Here is a 17398-nt window from a genome sequence, read left to right on the forward strand (position 1 = left end):
GACATTTCTGAGTATCTAAACTCTTTATAGGAATTGAAGGCTCTATATGCAGATAAATTATCAAGGTCAAAAACAATATCCAGTTTTACCCTTGAGAAGCTGTAGAATATTACAGAAAAACCAGGAGACTGGGGATGAACACCTACTTCTCCCTTTATTAAAAAGGGAAAAATGGTGGAATATGGAAAACAGAGATCAATAAGTGTGAGAACAATCTGTGGCAAGATTTCAGAATGAATTATTCAACATACATATGGGTAAGTGTAGCTAATCTACCATAGCAGTTAAGAGCATGGATGCTGCTGGCTGTCTGGGTTCTAACCCCTGCTCTAAAATGATGATAATAATAGTACCTGTCTTATAGGGTTGTTGTGAAGATTAAATGAATTAATATAAAATGCTTAAAATAGTGCCTTGTATATAGAAAGTGCTATGTACTTTTATATAATAATAACAATAATAATATATTTAGAAAGCACTTGGAGAAAGTGATGTTCACGAAAAATAAGTCTGGGCTAACTAAGAACAATTCATCCAAACTAGCTGTGCTTTCTTTTTAATAACATTATGGGTTTGTTAAAGAGGAAAATGCTAATTCACAGGGCATTTGACCAAATGCCTCATTTCATCCTAAGGCCTGGACCAATGGTAGAAGAAGTGGATATGGAGGTGGCCAGCAATCAGATGAAATGGAAGGAACATGGGTGTCTGAATCAGACAGATTTAGATTCAAAGCCTGAATCTGTAACTTCTCAGTAAAATATTGAGTAAATTATATAAACTCTTTGACAGTCAACTCTATTGTGTGTAAAACGGGGAAAATCATATCTACCTTGCAGGACAATTGTATGGATCTGGTGTTTGTGGATGCTGCGTCAATTGGGATTTGGGGTGGGGTAATTGCAATAGCTCCTTTCATCCCTACATTGTTTTGATTGCAGGCTTTTTGTTACATCATCTGTACTGAATGACTTGACTTAGAAACGTGTACCTCATTATATATGATAATTTCTATTAATAAGTTATTTAGAAACCTTTTTTGAGTCTATTATCTGTGTAACTTTCCCTCTTTTCACCCAGAGATCTCTATACTGAAGTAAATCTAAAAAAGACACAGACCCTTTAACTGGTCACAATTCCCTGACTCTTTTTCCGGTGATAATAAAAAGACCATTTTACATAGAAATTACTCCAAGCAAATAATGTACGATAGTTGGATAATTATAGTGAGAAGCAAATTGAAAAGTCAGTTTTCATAATTAGTCTCTGATATGTTGTGGCTCAAAGATTTTCATGCAATAGCGAACTTTGTATGTGGCAAGACTTATTAAGTTGATATCCTCTTAATCAACATCATACATCAGGCGCTTTCAAATTAACACAAGTTGAAATAGTTCAAAGAAGCTTTTACATTTGATATCATTAATTTAATTGAATCTTTAAGTACTTATTACTAGGTCATAGATAAGATCATTTGTGCTTGGAATATGTAAGAGACAAGAGACATCTACTTGATATTTTTCAGTGCCATGACCTCCGATACATGCCAGCCATTGCTGGTCACCTATGATACCAGCAGGGCTATGACGGGGAGGAGTCCTCACTGTAGATTCAACATAGATAGTTTTCATTTGAATGTGTCATATATAACTTTGATACGGTCAGTCAAAAGCATAGAACTCTAAAGAACTGTTACGAACGTTCAGATCTTTCAAGACTAAACTGAGCCTGCTGCTGAGAGGGAAAGGATAAATATTTTTGACCCCCTTTAGGCCTGGAATAGCCTCATTGTTTCTGTCTCCACTGTGTCCCAATAGGTACCTGTATATAGAGCAATTGAAGGAAAAGAAAGTTGGGCTCTGATTTCTTGGTGCAGATGTTCATACTTTGTCAATTTTTTCTATCCCTTACTTCTTCCATCGGTACTACCTCTATATAGTTATTATCCACGTCTGCCATGCCTTCACTCATCTTACCCTTCACATTCTCAACTACAGTCATACCAGTTAGCAGTTCTCAAAATAAGCCACGTTCTTTCGTTCTGCTCCTCTGTTTATGCTGTTCAGTCTACCTGAAAGTCTCTCCCCTCTTCTTCCCCTTCTTCTCCTCCCCCTCCCTTTCCCCCTCATCCTCCTGTCCCTTGCCCCTCCACTCCCCCTCCCCTCCTTCTCTTGCTACCCTTCCTAAAGGTAGCTTCATGATTTGGCACAAGCATCCTCTCCTCTGGGGAAGTTTCTTGACACTACCTGGTCCAGCCTGAGTTTGGTGTCCCTCTCTCATTCACAGGAATGAGAACATCTGTCTGTCCTAATCATCATATTGCACACTAAATATTTTCATTCACACATAAAGCATCCTAGGACTTGTACCAATTCTTAAATACCATTGTCATTCCACCACAAAACTATGTACTCTCTGACATGAGGAAAACAGCTAAATCAAGAAGGGTATACTGGGCAGATGGCTAGACTGACTTACTAGCTAAGCAATGTGTCCCTTTACATAAGCTTTGCAATATATTAAGTCAAATCCTGGCTTCAGCAAAATTATACACATGATAGATACAAGGAAGGATAGTAATAAGGCTTTTTGGTTGATAAACTATGTAATTTTGAGCTACAATATTGAAGTAACCTCTCCACTTGGAACAGGGCAAAGGGAGTAAAGAGGATAACAGAAGGTTTGGAGAGAAAATAAGTAAAAGCAACCTTAGGAGAAAAAAAATGAATCTACAGCCAGGTGTTGAAACAAGTAATACACATCTGCACATCCATTTATAAATGATTGTATAAATAAAATGAAGAAAACTACTCTTGATACCCTATGAGTGGTATGTCATCGTGCTCAGGAATTCGTGGCAGGCACACCACTGTTGTCAGCTACTGGAGTCCTTTTCAGAAACAGTATTGAATCTCTCATTTCCACAGGCTCACGTTCATTGGAGGACCAGGGATATTTCTGTTCCAGCTGCCGGACTCTGGCTTTGTTCAGAATAAGAAGTATAGGGGAAATTGGAGTTGCCTGAATTACTCTAAATGCTGTTGATGTTACAACCACATACAATTTCCCTCACAGCTGTGGGGAACTCGATCCTCTGGGAATTCCCTCTAGTGTGAGAAATATGCCTGTAAGGTAATAACATATGCAAAACTGAGTGAATTTTAACTGGGATTTCTGCCAACTAGGGGTCCCCAGGTTCTCTGGCCCTGTGCAGTTACCTTTCCCTTGAATATTTAAAAATGTTGCACTCACTTATGGAGGAAAACAAAGGCTCCATCCCACCCCTGATACCTCAGAGGGCTTACGTAGATTGAATTCTTTGTCTTACCTGTATCTTGTTTCTTGTGGCTATTCCCTTCTATCCACTCTATATTGATCTAGACATGTAACCTGATTAGAATTGTAAGATTTAGCAACTTTAAAAAAAATCCAGTTAAATTTGAATTTCATCAAGTCAAATTTAAGTGAGCATCCTGTATTTGATCTGGCAACTCTGAACTTATCATCTTTTCCTTAATTTACCCAAAACACCTCTCTCTCAGAGGCAAGTGTGCATAGGATATAGAAGATTCATGGGTAACAGAGGCAAAGCTACAAAAAGCAAAGAACTTTACTTAAATAGGAATGTATAATTCTAGATTTTAAGTCCCGTGGTCATTCTCATCACAAGGACCCTTACACTGGTTGACTCTTCCTCAGGATTCCTGTCCTCCTGTCATGTTGCTAAACCCTCTCTGTCCCTCTTTCTCCTTTTGATTATTAGCACTTTCACCCTGTCATTTTTAAATTGTTCCAGAACAAAAGCAATCCCTCCCATTTTATTAAATGGGATGTTTTGGCTTTTTAAATTTGTCTCGCCATAGCCCATTCCTAAAGTGCCCTAAGGTGGCTGAGGCGGGGGGCGGGGGGTTTACTTTTACATATTCAGTAACCATCAAATTATTTTCCCAAATAAAAACCATACTCTCCTAAGAAGATACCAGCTGGTCAGCTTTAAAAATATAGTTTTTCCTCTTCTCTGTTATATAATTAAACAACAAATGAAGGAAAAGGGAACATGATGTGTACAGAGTGTAGGATGAGCAATGAAACTGAGCAAGTCTTCACAACAAAACTGCTAAGTCAGTCTGAGCTAAGCATTGAAGGAGCAGTAGACCCTTCCTGAGTACAGAGTGGAGGAGTGATTTACTAAGTAGGGTTTTTAAAAAAAATTGTATTGAGTTCTTCTCATGGGCATGGATCAAAGTTGCCAAAAAGCTACTATTCTTTCTACTTCACTTTGCTCATGTTGTATATGAAGTGTGTATTTAAAATATCCTTGACTGACTCAAAGAAAGAAAGAAATTCAAGAGAATTAAAAATCAAAGCCACGAAATAAAGTGTGGCAACTTTGCTCTTGTGTGTGAAAGCAGGGTCTCAAGGCCATGCTATTCTAGCACAAAGAATCTTAGTTCAAATTCCTTGGGGGAGGGGAGTCTTTTTCTTTGGATGAAGATGTGCTCTCAATTACATAGGTAGATATGGCAACATTGAACAGCCAAAGTTGATTCCAGATTGTTGAATTCAATAATATGGAGTCAATAGTATAGATTTAAGCTGGATTCATAGTTCTACAATTTATGTGAAAAACATGTCTTGAAGGGAACACTGTGAAAGCTTTGAGACCAATGTGGATTTTTATGTCTGAAGGATTCCAGGATTGGTAACCTGAAAAGTTCCCCTACTAGCCACCAGTCAATCCAATTGGACAGAGGTTCCTCAAACAATCTTCCTCCTGCCTGCACACAAGAGATGGCTATCAGTTTATTCTGCTTTGGTGTCCTGAATACTTAGAACAAAATTAAGCCTTGAAAATCCTATAAAAATACAGAGATAGATAGTACATGGAAATCCCTAATAAATGAGCTTCATACGAAAACCCATTTACCAGCTGTGTCTGATCCAAATTCAGCTCCAAAGGTAATCTGGAATCACATTAGTTATTTTTATTCCATTTGTGACATATTAGAGATATAAACACGCTGTCTCTCCTGTATATTAGAGTTTTAAACTTGTGTTTGCTATAATAAAGTGACCTCAAAATGTGAATTTTACAACAAATAATTAAAATATATTAAACTAGATGAAGCAACCATGATAAAAGAAAATCAGTAATATGCTAGTTCCAAGAGATTTTTTTTACTGCCTTGAGGACACCAGAATTTTGATTTTAGCTTCACAGGAGATGGGAAAACTGATCAACAACATGCCCCTCTGCCTATTCCCTTTGATTTCTCGTTTCACAAGATGAATTCTTGTGGGTGAGAGAGATTTATTTCACTGGTGTTCTCTGAGCATTGACTCAGTGCTGGGCTTGTCCTGGGTATTGGAGTCACAGAGATGAATGACAGGCCTCCTTCCTTTGGGAACTCCCAGTCTATTGAGGGAAATAGACATGTAAACAGGCAGTTGCAATATTATGGTAAAGAAATGACCAAAGTATGTATGGGAGTGATAGGCAAAGTACATTTGCTCATACATGTAGAAAAGCAGGGATGCTTCAAAAAATTAGATTCTGAATCTGTTCTGGTGAGGAACCTGTTTCCTTTGTCCTTAACGACTGATATGGGCCGTTAAAATGTTGGTAAGCCTCTGGCAGAGAATAAGGAGATTGAAGAGTGTGGTTTTCCTTTTTTCTCTCCAATTTATGATCGCACATTGTGGTGTAGGAAGGAAGGAAAGTCCGGGTGTTGGACAGTATATAGGACGTACTGCTCACCTAGAACTGGGGTTAGGAAAGCTTCACAAAGGAAGTGAGAGCCAAGTTGAGATGTGATAGAAAGGAGGCAAAAGAAATAGAGAATCAGGGGAGACATCCTGGGAAAAAGGCATGGTATAGATGAGGCACAGTACAAGGAACTAGGATGCCATGCTCGGGAAACCAAAACAGGTCAGTTATTACTGGCTCATGACATGGAAAGATGATGCTGGAGAGATAAGCAAAGGCCAGAGTTTGGAAGGCCTTAGGTACCTCCCATGTAGGCCAGGCCATAGCTTAGACTTTTTCCTGTAAGTCAGGGGTTAGCAAACATTTTTTGCCAGATAGGAAATATGGCTTGGCTGGCCATACTTTCTCTGTTGCAAATACTAATTTCTTTCTCAATTTTGCCTTTGTAAGCAAAAGCAGCAATAAATAATATGTAAATGAATGGTCATGGCTGTGTTCCAATAGAACCTTATTGACAAAAAAGGCAGTGGGCTAGATTTGACCCAAGGGCCAGAGTTTGCCCAACCTTGATACTAGTGATAAGCAGTGGCGTGCCATTTACATACGAGATGGAAGTTGGTAATATTTTAATAAGGTTCTCTGGCGAATCTGACATAAATTTAGGTTTAGGAAAAAAAGATGCTTCAGTCTGAGCTGTACATCAGAGCTGCTCCACAGAATTTTCTGTGATAATAGCAATGTTCTGTATCTGCGTTATCCAATGCAGAAGCCCCTAGCTAAATTCTTGAAATGAAGCAAAGTGTGACAAAGAACTGAATTACAAATTTAATCTAAATTTAAATAGTTACATGTGGTTAGTGGTTGCCCTATTGGACAGCACAGTTCTAGGGTTTGGCCAATACTTGGATTTAGACTCAATTTCAAGTAGAAGCACAAAACAAAGATCTATGCTAGGATGTACCTATCCACGTGGTATGGGGCATCAGCAGTATATCTAGAAAAGATTGCAAAGCAGGCTCTGAGAACACCTTAAAATCATTCAATTCCATTCCTTATTTTTTTTTTCATTCTATCTTGCCTGTTAGGATCCTTTGCCTAATTTTCTACTGAGTTTCTAAGCTTTCTTTCATTTATTTACATGGACTTTGCATACAGTAAGGAGATGAGCATTTTATAATGTGAGTTACAAATCTTTAAAACTATATGTTTTTACTATTTTAAAATTTCTTTTGAGTTTTACGGTGTTACTTTTCATGGAATTTTAAAAATACGGTCTTGTAAAAAGATTTTTCTTTGATGACTTCAGGTATTGTGTTACTCTTTTAAGCCTTTTCTATCCAGCAATTATTGGGAAAAAAAAGAAAAAAAAAACATTCCATAGCTTTTTCTAGAATTGTTATGGTTTGATTATTTACTTTTAAATATTTGCTCCATGTGAAATTTATTTATTTTTGTTTAAAGTGTGAGGTTAGAGATTTGACTTAATTTTTTTCCAGATACCAAACCATTTATTGAATAATTGACATTTACCCACAAACAGGGTATTGTTTCATAAAGAGTCTCTTGTATGTAATTTCATACCTAGCTCGATTTTGTACTCTACATTATTGATCTATCTATTAGTGAATCAGGGCCATACTCTTTAAATTAGTAAAGGCTTATAATGTGTTTGAATATTAAGGTTAGTCGTCATCCTACTCGCCCTCTTTCTTCTTCTTTTTTTATTTTGTTTTTCTATATGGATTTTATTTTTTTGTTTTAACATCATTATTGAAGTATAATTGCTTTACAATGGTGTGTTAGTTTCTGCTTTATAACAAAGTGAATCAGCTACACATATACATATATCCCCATATCTCCTGCCTCTTGCGTCTCCCTCCCACCTTCCCTATCCCACCCCTCTAGGTGGTTACAAAGCACCGAGCTGATTTCCCTGTGCTATGCATCTGCTTCCCACTAGCTATCTGTTTTACATTTGGTAGTATATATAAGTTCACGCCACTCTGTCACTTTGTCCCAGCTTATGCTTCCCCCTCCCCGTGTCCTCAGGTGCATTCTCCACGTCTGTGTCTTATTCCTGTCCTGCCCCAAGGTTCTTGGGAACGTTTTTATTTTAGATTCCATATATATGTGTTAACACACAGTATTTATTTTTCTCTTTCTGAGTTACTTCACTCTGTATGACAGTCTCTAGGTCCATGCACCACACTACAAATAACTCAGTGGTGCTTCTTCTTATGGCTGAGTAATATTCCATTGTATATATGTGCCACATCTTTATCCATTCATCTGTCAGTGGACACTTAGGTTGCTTCCATGTCCTGACTATTGTAAATAGTGCTTCAGTGAACATTGTGGTACATGATTCTTTTTGAATTTTGGTTTTCTCAGGGTATATGCCCAGTAGTGGGATTGCTGGGTCATATGATAGTTCTATTTTTAGTTTTTTAAGGAACCTCCATACTGTTCTCCATAGTGGCTGTATCAATTTACATTCCCACTAACAGTGCAAGAGGGTTCCCTTTTCTCCACACCTTCTCCAGCACTTACTGTTTGTAGATTTTTTGATGATGGCCATTCTGAGGGGTGTGAGGTGATAACTCATTGTAGATTTGATTTGCATTTCTCTAATGATTAGTGATGTTGAGCATTCTTTCATTGGTTTATTGGCAATCTGTATATTTTCTTTGGAGAAATGTCTATTTAGGTCTTCTTCCCATTTTTGGATTGGGTTGTTTGTCTTTTAGATATTGAGCTGCATGGGCTGCTTGTAATTTTTTGGAGATTAATCCTTTGTCACTTGCTTCATTTGCAAATATTTTCTCCTATTCTGAGGGTTATCTTTTCATCTCGTTTATGGTTTCCTTTGCTGTGCAAAATCTTTTAAGTTTCATTTGGTCCCATTTGTTTATTTTTGTTTTTATTTCAATTTCTCTAGGAGGTGGGTCAAAAGGGATCTTGCTGTGATTTATGTCATAGAGTTTTCTGCCTATGTTTTCCTCTAAGAGTTTCATAGAGTCTGGCCTTACATTTAGGTCTTTAATCCATTTTGAGTTTATTTTTGTGTACGGTGTTAGGGAGTATTCTAATTTCATTCTTTTACATGTAGCTGTCCAGTTTTCCCAGCACCACTTATTGAAGAGGCTGTGTTTTCTCCAGTCAATGTGGAATTACTTAGCAGTTAGTCTCTTTTTCCCTGTGCCTTTGTTCTCATCTGTAAAATGGGTCCACAGATAATCCATATTTCACAGGTTCATTTGAGGATTTCAAAAGAAAATATATGAAACGGCTCTGAAATATAGTAAGAATTCTTTAAATGATAATGGTCGTTATCCTTATGCCAAGAGTGCTCAGCCGTCTCCCAAAGCCTCATCTGTGGACTTGTGTTCAAACCAACCTGAATAGGTCCTCTCTTTGCTATGAAGAATGTGTTTTATTATTGCTCAAATCTGGAAAAAAATATCCCCAGTCCTTGTCAGGTCAGAAGCATTCCTACCAGTTCTGAGCACAACTCCTCTAAATTTTCAGAGGCAGAGTATTTCGAAAGGAGAAGAGATTACAGGAGCACCTAAGTAGACAGTGGAGCATAGTGGTTGAAAGCACATGCATTGCCATCAGTTTCATCCCTTCACTAGCTCTGTGATCCTGGACAAGTGACCATTTTTCTGAGCCTAAGTTTCTTCATCTGTAAAACGAAGAGCATAATGGTATTTACCTCATAAGGCTGTTGGAAGCTTACAGGACACAATATTTCTAAAGTGCTTGCCAGTTTCCAACCCATAGAAGGTCTTAGTTCCATCTCTTTCCCACCAGCCCTCATAGCAGAAGAACTTAGAATTGGTCCCAATTCAGTCTCTCCCCAGCCAGAAACACTCCTGCATCAAAGGTAACATATATTAATCCTACACTGTTTCTTTTCTTTCATCCCTTTGGTACTAAAATCACATTCATTTTTTAGATTTATGAAATGCAATAGCACCTAACAGGGTAACTATTGCTTAGTAAGTGTTTCATAAATATCGGTTGGCTAAATGCTAATGGATTACAAAGGATGAGTACATTTATAACATAAACTGAAGGTTAATGTGGAGTGTGTTAGAACTTAGAAATGTGTAAAGAAATCTTGCTTAAGTGCTATTACCGATAAACTAGGGCCAATTGCCTAGAATGTTCCCTCCATACTCCCACTGCCAAGGATCATCCTGCTTGGCTTCATGTACTGGTGATAACTTACTCTTCCAAGACTGCCTTTCATGTCCATGTGAACCATAGTTACTTGCACAAAAATATGTTCTCTGTTTGGGGGACGGGATGAGAGAGAATGGTTTATCCTGGTATCATGCAGCTCTAGGAGTGTACGAGGGGAAGATGAAATACATAGATAGAGAGAAAGAAAAAGGGGGTTGGAAATATGTTTCTAAACAGCAGATATTATGTTAGGGCACAGTCACACAAATTGCCTTTATGGAGATTTAGGAACTAAATCCAATGGGGTTCTGCCTTCAAGGATCAATGTATACAATTGCAGTATATAGTTATATGCAGTTGACTTGAAGTCAGACACACAAAAGTTTGAGCTCTAAATCTGCCATGGCATTTTCACCACTCTAACCTTGATTGTCTCACTTTTTAAACAAAGTTTCTGAGAAAGAACTTTGGACAATGTACTTTAAATATTAACATCATTGAGAACATATAATTTCTAACTTCTATTTATTAACATAGCTCATCCAGCTTTGTGAAAGGGTGGGGCTAGAATCATCCAGTTGTTGAATCTCTGAGATTTCAGTGTGTTCAGGCACCATCTATTCATAACTGGCTTTGAAGCCACTGCTTTCACTTACAGGGATGAGAGGGGCCAGTGCTCACTGCATTTTTTCTCCACTAAGGGGAGGATCTACCTGTACAAGCCATACCTGTCTTGCTGTAGAGACAGGCAACAATGCAGCTCTCTGGCCCCATCCCCAATCAGTTTCCCCCAAACCCCACAAATCCTGAAAAGGAATCTTGTAAAGTTCAATGAGACAGTCAAAAGACAGGTTCTAACTCAATTATCTCCTTTACTTAGCCTTTGGGATTATATGTACAGAGGAACACAAAAGGGATGGTTTAAAAAGGAATATCTGTTAAAGGACAGTCCTGCTCATTAATACAAAAACTAAGAAATAACCTGGCCTTCTGACCTGAGGGGCTACCAACATAATGGTATTTAAATCATGCTGTCATCCTGAATTTCCCAGCCCAGGCTGGCTCCAAAAATGTATTGTTTCCAAGACAGTGCCATATCAAGGCATTCTGGAACTTGAAAAAATTCAAGGGCGTTTTACCCACATAAATAATTTTCTCTAAGAGTTGCAGGTTAAAAGCAAGGAGCCCAGGAATGTCCTTCAGAAATGCAGCTGTGTGATTAGTGATTAGAAAAGTCTTGAGGTTGTCTTTGTATTGGGGAGGAGGACATATAGAGGAGATATCATTGTTATAATTCCTAAAACTGGGCTCTCCAATATGGTAGCCACTAGAAACATATGGCTATTTAAATTTAAAAAAAATGTTCCTCTATCTCACCAGCTCCATTTCAGGTTCTCAACGGCCACATCAGGATGTGGCTGCCATATTGGACAGCACAGACATACAACTTTTCCATCATCACAGAAAGTCATACTAGACTATTAGCTCTAATACTACTTCCTTTAAGGAGAATTCCCTAGCCCTCTGTATACAATGACATTTTAGAATTTGTTCAACTCTGCCCTGCACTATAACTGGTTACACAGATATGTCAGCCCTACTATGAATAGAGAGTTATTTGTGCAGGAACCTTTTTCTCCAGTTTTGTTGGGGAATAGTTGGCAAATGAAACTTGAATATACTTAAGGTGTACAAAGTGATGATATGATATACGTATACATTGTGAAATGCTTATCACAGTCAAGGTAATTAACACATTCATTACTTCTCATCATTACCATTTTTTAGCCTGTGGTGAGAACACTTAATATCTACTAATTTAGCAAATTTAAATATATAATACAGTATTATTAACTTTAGGCACCGTGCTGTACATTAGATCCCCAGAACTTACTAATCTTATAACTGAAAGTTTATATCCTGTGACCACCATTTCCCCATTTCCCCCACCACCTAGCCCCTGGTGATCACCATTGTACTTTGCTTCTGTGAGTTTGACTGTTGTAGATTCCACAAATAAGTGAGATCATGCAAATTTGTTTTCCTGAGTTCGGCTTATTTCACTTAGCGTGATATTCTCCTTGTTCATACAAGTTGCAAATGACAGGATTTCCTTCTTTTCTGTGGCAGAAAAATGTGTCCTCTTGCATCTCGTTGCGCTCCTTTGAGATGATTATTTTGAATTCTTTGTCAGGCATTTCATAGATCTCTACATTTTTAGGTTGGTTGCTGGGCTTTTATTAGTTTCCTTTGGTGGTATCATGTTTGCCTGTTTGTGATCTGTGTAGCCTTGCATTGGGGTCTGAGCATTTGATGGGTAAACACCTTTCTCAGTCTTTACGTACTGGTTTCAGCAGGTAGAGACCTTCTCATGCCAGGTTCCTGGACTGATGGGATAGCCTACGGGATCACAGTCGAGCAGGGTCTGGGCTGGGTAATGTGGATACTGCCGGATATACAATGGGGTCTGTATTTGTCAGGCTTGTTACCAGGGGCTTGGGTGGCTATGGACCCTGTCTGGTCCCTGGGTGAATAGGACTACCTCCAGGATGTTGGTCAGTAGAGCTGGCACTGGGACAGAGGCACTTCAGGGTCTGCAGTTGGGTCTGCACATGACAGGCCTGTTACCAAGTATGCAGATGTGTTTGACTCCTTCCAGGTCCCTTGGTAGAGCTCCTGCTGGGACACTGGGTGTCCCTGGGTGATTAAGGCTGCTCCTGGACTACAGCTGAGAGGGACTGTAGCCGAGTTACAGTGCCATTTCAGGATCCTCAGTTGGATTGAGGTTGTGGGCCCGCCTCCAAGGACAAGGATACTGAGTCCCTGTGTGGGCAAGCCATTTCCCAGACCACAGCTGGGAGGGGCTGGAGCTGAGTTACAGGGATACTTCAAGATCTTCAGTTGGACCAAGTTTGGCAGGCCTGCTTCTGGGTGCACAGATAATGTTTCTCCTGGTGGGTCCTTGGGCTGATAGGACTGCTCTTGAGCCATGGCTGGAAGGGGGCTGGAACTGAGATGCAGGGCTGCTTCAATATCCACGGTCAAATCAAAGTTGGCAGGCCTGTTACTGGAGGCATAGTCGGCTGTGACTCTTTCCAGGTTCCCTGGTGGATGGTGCCGATAGCAGGACCAAGGCCAAACGCGGCTGTAGCCAAGTCCAGGGGGAGACAGGGCTGCTTCTGTATCTGTAGCTGGGACCACGGCTGGTGAGCCTGCTACCTGGTGTGTGCCTGCCTTCTCAAAATGGCCTTGCTCAGTTCTGGGCTCCACTGGTGTTTTATAATCCTCTGCCTGGTTCCTGAAGCTCCCCCAAAGACACTTTTGTCTGTGGATGGCTGCCGAATTGTTGTTGCTGTGGAGGAAATGAATGGGGATCTCCTGTTCCACCATCTTGCTGATGTCACTCCAAGAACCTTATTCTTTAGGAGCATCTTCTGTACGCACACATGTGTGCAAAATTTAAATCAGTGGCTTCTCGAATTTCAGGATGTAGAGCCTTCTAGAGCCTTCTTTTCCATTGGACCACCCTGGCTGTCTTATGCTTTCTTGGCAGTGCTAGAGTTTGGTAAGATCCTAGGATTTGAGTTTATACCTAAACCATGTGCCCAGAATCAGAAGGCCTGTTAAAACACAAAATTCTGCTTATCATCCCCAGCTCCAGATTTCCTGATGTAATAGGCCTGGAGAAAGTCACAAGAATATGCATTTCTAACAAGTCCAAGGGGTGTGGCTGATGCTGCTGGTCCAGGGACCATACCTTGAGAAACATCAACTTATATCCTAAACCCCAGGCATTGCAACCCAAAAGTGTCCCCTAAATACGGCCTGTCCCGAGCTTCAGCTTTAAAATTGCTAGATCTTTCACTCACTCAGGATGGAGGGACAAAAGGCTTCAAGATTCTTTACTACAATATTGGCCTTTCACTGTTTGATGAAAGAAAGTACTGCTGAATCTTTTGGACAGAAAAGTTGGCTGGAGGAAAAACTCTTTACAAACCTAAACTTTCTCCAAAATGGAGGGTCCTACTTAGATCGGATATGATTTCTTTGCTTCTAACACTTGACCTAAACTACTTACTTAACGCAAACCCCAAACTGGTCTAGCTCTGACTTTCTTTGAAGTAATACTTTCTTGTAAACAGTAAATGGTTGGTGTCTGCTTCCAGGATATAATATAGCAGCTCAAAACTTATTTTGCATAAATCAGAGGAGACACTCCCTAATATACCCATAAACATTGGCAGAGTAGAAATAAAAGTCAACTTTTTCACTGAGTTACATGCCATTCTTCTGAGTTTCAACCTTTTTTTAATTGAAGTACAGTTGTCTTACTATACTATATTAGTTTCAGGTGTACAGCGTAGTGATCCAGTATTTTTGCAGATTATATTTCATTTGAAGTTTTACAAAATAATGGCTCTATTTCCCTGTGCTGTACAATATATCCTTACTGCTTACTTATTTTATACATAGTAGTTTGTACCTCTTAATCCCATACCTCTATCTTGCCCCTGCCTCCTTCCCTCTCCCCACTGGTAACCACTAGTTTGTTCTCTATATCTGTGAGTCTGCTAATTCAAAAAGATACATGCACCCCAATGTGCATAGCAGCACTGTTTACAGTAGCCAAGATATGGAAGCAACCTAAGTGTCCATCCACAGATGAATGGATAAAGATGTGGTATATATATACAATAGAATGTTACTCAGTGATAAAAAGAATGAAATTCTGCCATTAGCAACAATGTGGCTGGACCTAGAGAGTATACTGCTGAGTGAAATAAGTCAGAGAAAGACAAGTAGTCTGTTATCACTTATATGTGGAATCTAAAAAATAAAACAAATGAATGTATATAATAGAACAGAAACAACTCACAGATATTGAGTTTCAACCTTTGAAAGCTCTCCCAAACCAGTGGTAATAACTGAGAAAGGGTTGCATGCAATACCACAGCATTACACACAACTGAGTATTCCATCATCTGAAGAGTTAGCTTTCTCCATTACCTTGTTATATATTTGACTGATTGTTTTCAGTTAATCGACTAAATTTTTCAATGACTTGGCACTTACAAACACTTGCCAAAGCAAGGGCATATGAAAATAATAGAGAGAGGGGAAGGAAATAGCACTTGTTGAGCAAATTCTAAAATGAAGCACAATCCTATAGACAATTTATATCTATCAACTCATAAGACCCTCATGAATGTGCATGGTTGGGATTATTATCCTTTCATCACATATGAGAAAACAGAAACTCTGATGTATTACATGATCAGATCATGTTAATGCAACTAGTAAGTGCTGTAGCATGAAGTGAAATGACGTTTCTCCAATGCCAAATCCCATAATCTTTTCCTCTGTATTGGCATCCCTACAATGTACTCGGTAAAATGGATGTTTCAATGGGGAAAAATGTTTGCTGGCCAAATAGGTTTTGAAAAGGTTGCATATCATCACCTTTATTGAAGATTTCTGACGCTCACAGTATTTAGCACCCCGAATAAGACTTTCAGTAAAGAAACACTGACTTCTTATAAGTGTTTCATGTTTGAATCTATCCCCCCCCATTCCACACACACATATGTTAATGGGTTAGTTTTCGTTAAGTGTTTGTTTTTCCACATTTTGTTCTTTTTTTTAACATCTTTATTGGAGTATAATTGCTTTACAGTGGTGTGTTAGTTTCTGCTTTATAACAAAGTGAATCAGTTATACATATACATGTGTTCCCATATCTCTTCCCTCTTGCGTCTCCCTCCCTCCCACCCTCCCTATCCCACCCCTCTAGGTGGTCACAAAGCACCCAGCTGATCTCCCTGCGCTATGTGGCTGCTTCCCACTAGCTATCTATTTTACGTTTGGTAGTGCATATATGTCCATGCCACTCTCTCACTTTGTCCCAGCTTACCCTTCCCCCCCCATATCCTCAAGTCCATTCTCTAGTAGGTCTGCATCTTTATTCCTGTCTTCCCCTAGGTTCTTCATGACCAGTTTTTTTTTTATATTCCATATATATGTGTTAGCATACAGTATTTATTATTCTCTTTCTGACTTCACTCTGTATGACAGACTCTAGGTCCATCCATCTCACTAAAAATAAGTCAATTTCATTTCTATTTATGGCTGAGTAATATTCCATTGTATATATGTGCCACATCTTCTTTATCCATTCATCTGTTGAAGGACACTTAGGTTGCTTCCATGTCCTGGCTACTGTAAATAGAGCTGCAATGAACATTTTGGTACATGACTCTTTTTGAATTACGGTTTTCTCAGGGTATATGCCCAGTAGTGGGACTGCTGGGTCGTATGGTAGTTCTATTTTTAGTTTTTTAAGGAACCTCCATACTGTTCTCCATAGTGGCTGTATCAATTAACATTCCCACCAACAGTGCAAGAGGGTTCCCTTTTCTCCACACCCTCTCCAGCATTTATTGTTTGTAGATTTTTTGATGATGGCCATTCTGACTGGTGTGAGGTGATATCTCGTTGATTGATTTGTGTATATTGAAGAATCCTTGCATTCCTGGAATAAACCCCACTCGGTCATGGTGTATGATCCTTTTAATGTACTGTTGGATTCTGTTTGCTAGTATTTTGTTGAGGATTTTTGCATCTGTGTTCATCAGTGGTATTGGCCTGTAGTTTTCTTTTTTTGTGACACCTTTGTCTGGTTTTGGTCTCAGTGTGATGGTGGCCTTGTAGAATGAGTTTGGGAGTGTTCCTCCCTCTGCTATATTTTGGAAGAGTTTGAGGAGGTGCGCCTTCTCAACATTGAAGGCTGAATATCACATGGCACCTTGCTTCCCCCAGATTAAATGATCTGAGATGTAACAAACAACCAAGACAGGAGCTGCAGTATCTTTTATCACCTAAACTCAGAAGCAACATACTATCAATTCTGTTAATTCTTACTGCTCTCACAAACCAATGCTGGAATAGTATTGGAGAAGATTATATAAGAATATAAATACCAGGAATTGGGGAGTATCTTAGAGGCTCACTACCACATGGGGTCAGGTTTTCAATTTAAAAGGTGAAACTAATAAACAAGTAAACAAACAAAAAAAGAAAAACCTAGAATAAGCTATGGGAGAAATCTTTTATAGCTTTGGTGTGGAAAAGTCATTTCTAATGTTCATATAATCTCATAGGCCATCAAATAAATAATTTATATATTTAAATATATATTACTAATAAGAAATAGGTGTCAAAATCCATCATGAACAAATCCAAAAGATAAACATCAAACTGAGAAAAAGAAATGTGATTATTTTATAAAGGAAAGAACATCAGTACATCAGATTGGGTAAATAATATGAATAGACAATTAACAGTAAAGGAAATAAAAATAGATCTTAAACAAAAAAATAATGTACTTATAATATGAAATTTTAAACTGCATCAAGCTATATTTAACTACATTAAAAGTCTATTTTTTCTCTCAGTGGATCAGCAAATATTCAAAAATTTTAAAACATACTATGTTTTCAAGGAATG

At 38.7% G+C, this 17398-nt stretch overlaps 1 long non-coding RNA gene across 2 annotated transcripts in view; it reads left to right on the top strand.

Moving 5' to 3' along the window:
- LOC309797200 overlaps positions 1–17398 on the top strand; it is a 1037104-nt gene that overhangs the window by 800450 nt on the left and 219256 nt on the right. The gene's annotated exons all lie outside the window — the stretch shown is intronic.

The sequence above is a fragment of the Mesoplodon mirus genome, assembly GCF_964341445.2.
Source record: "Mesoplodon mirus genome assembly, chromosome: X".
Classification (NCBI taxonomy): domain Eukaryota; kingdom Metazoa; phylum Chordata; class Mammalia; order Artiodactyla; family Ziphiidae; genus Mesoplodon; species Mesoplodon mirus.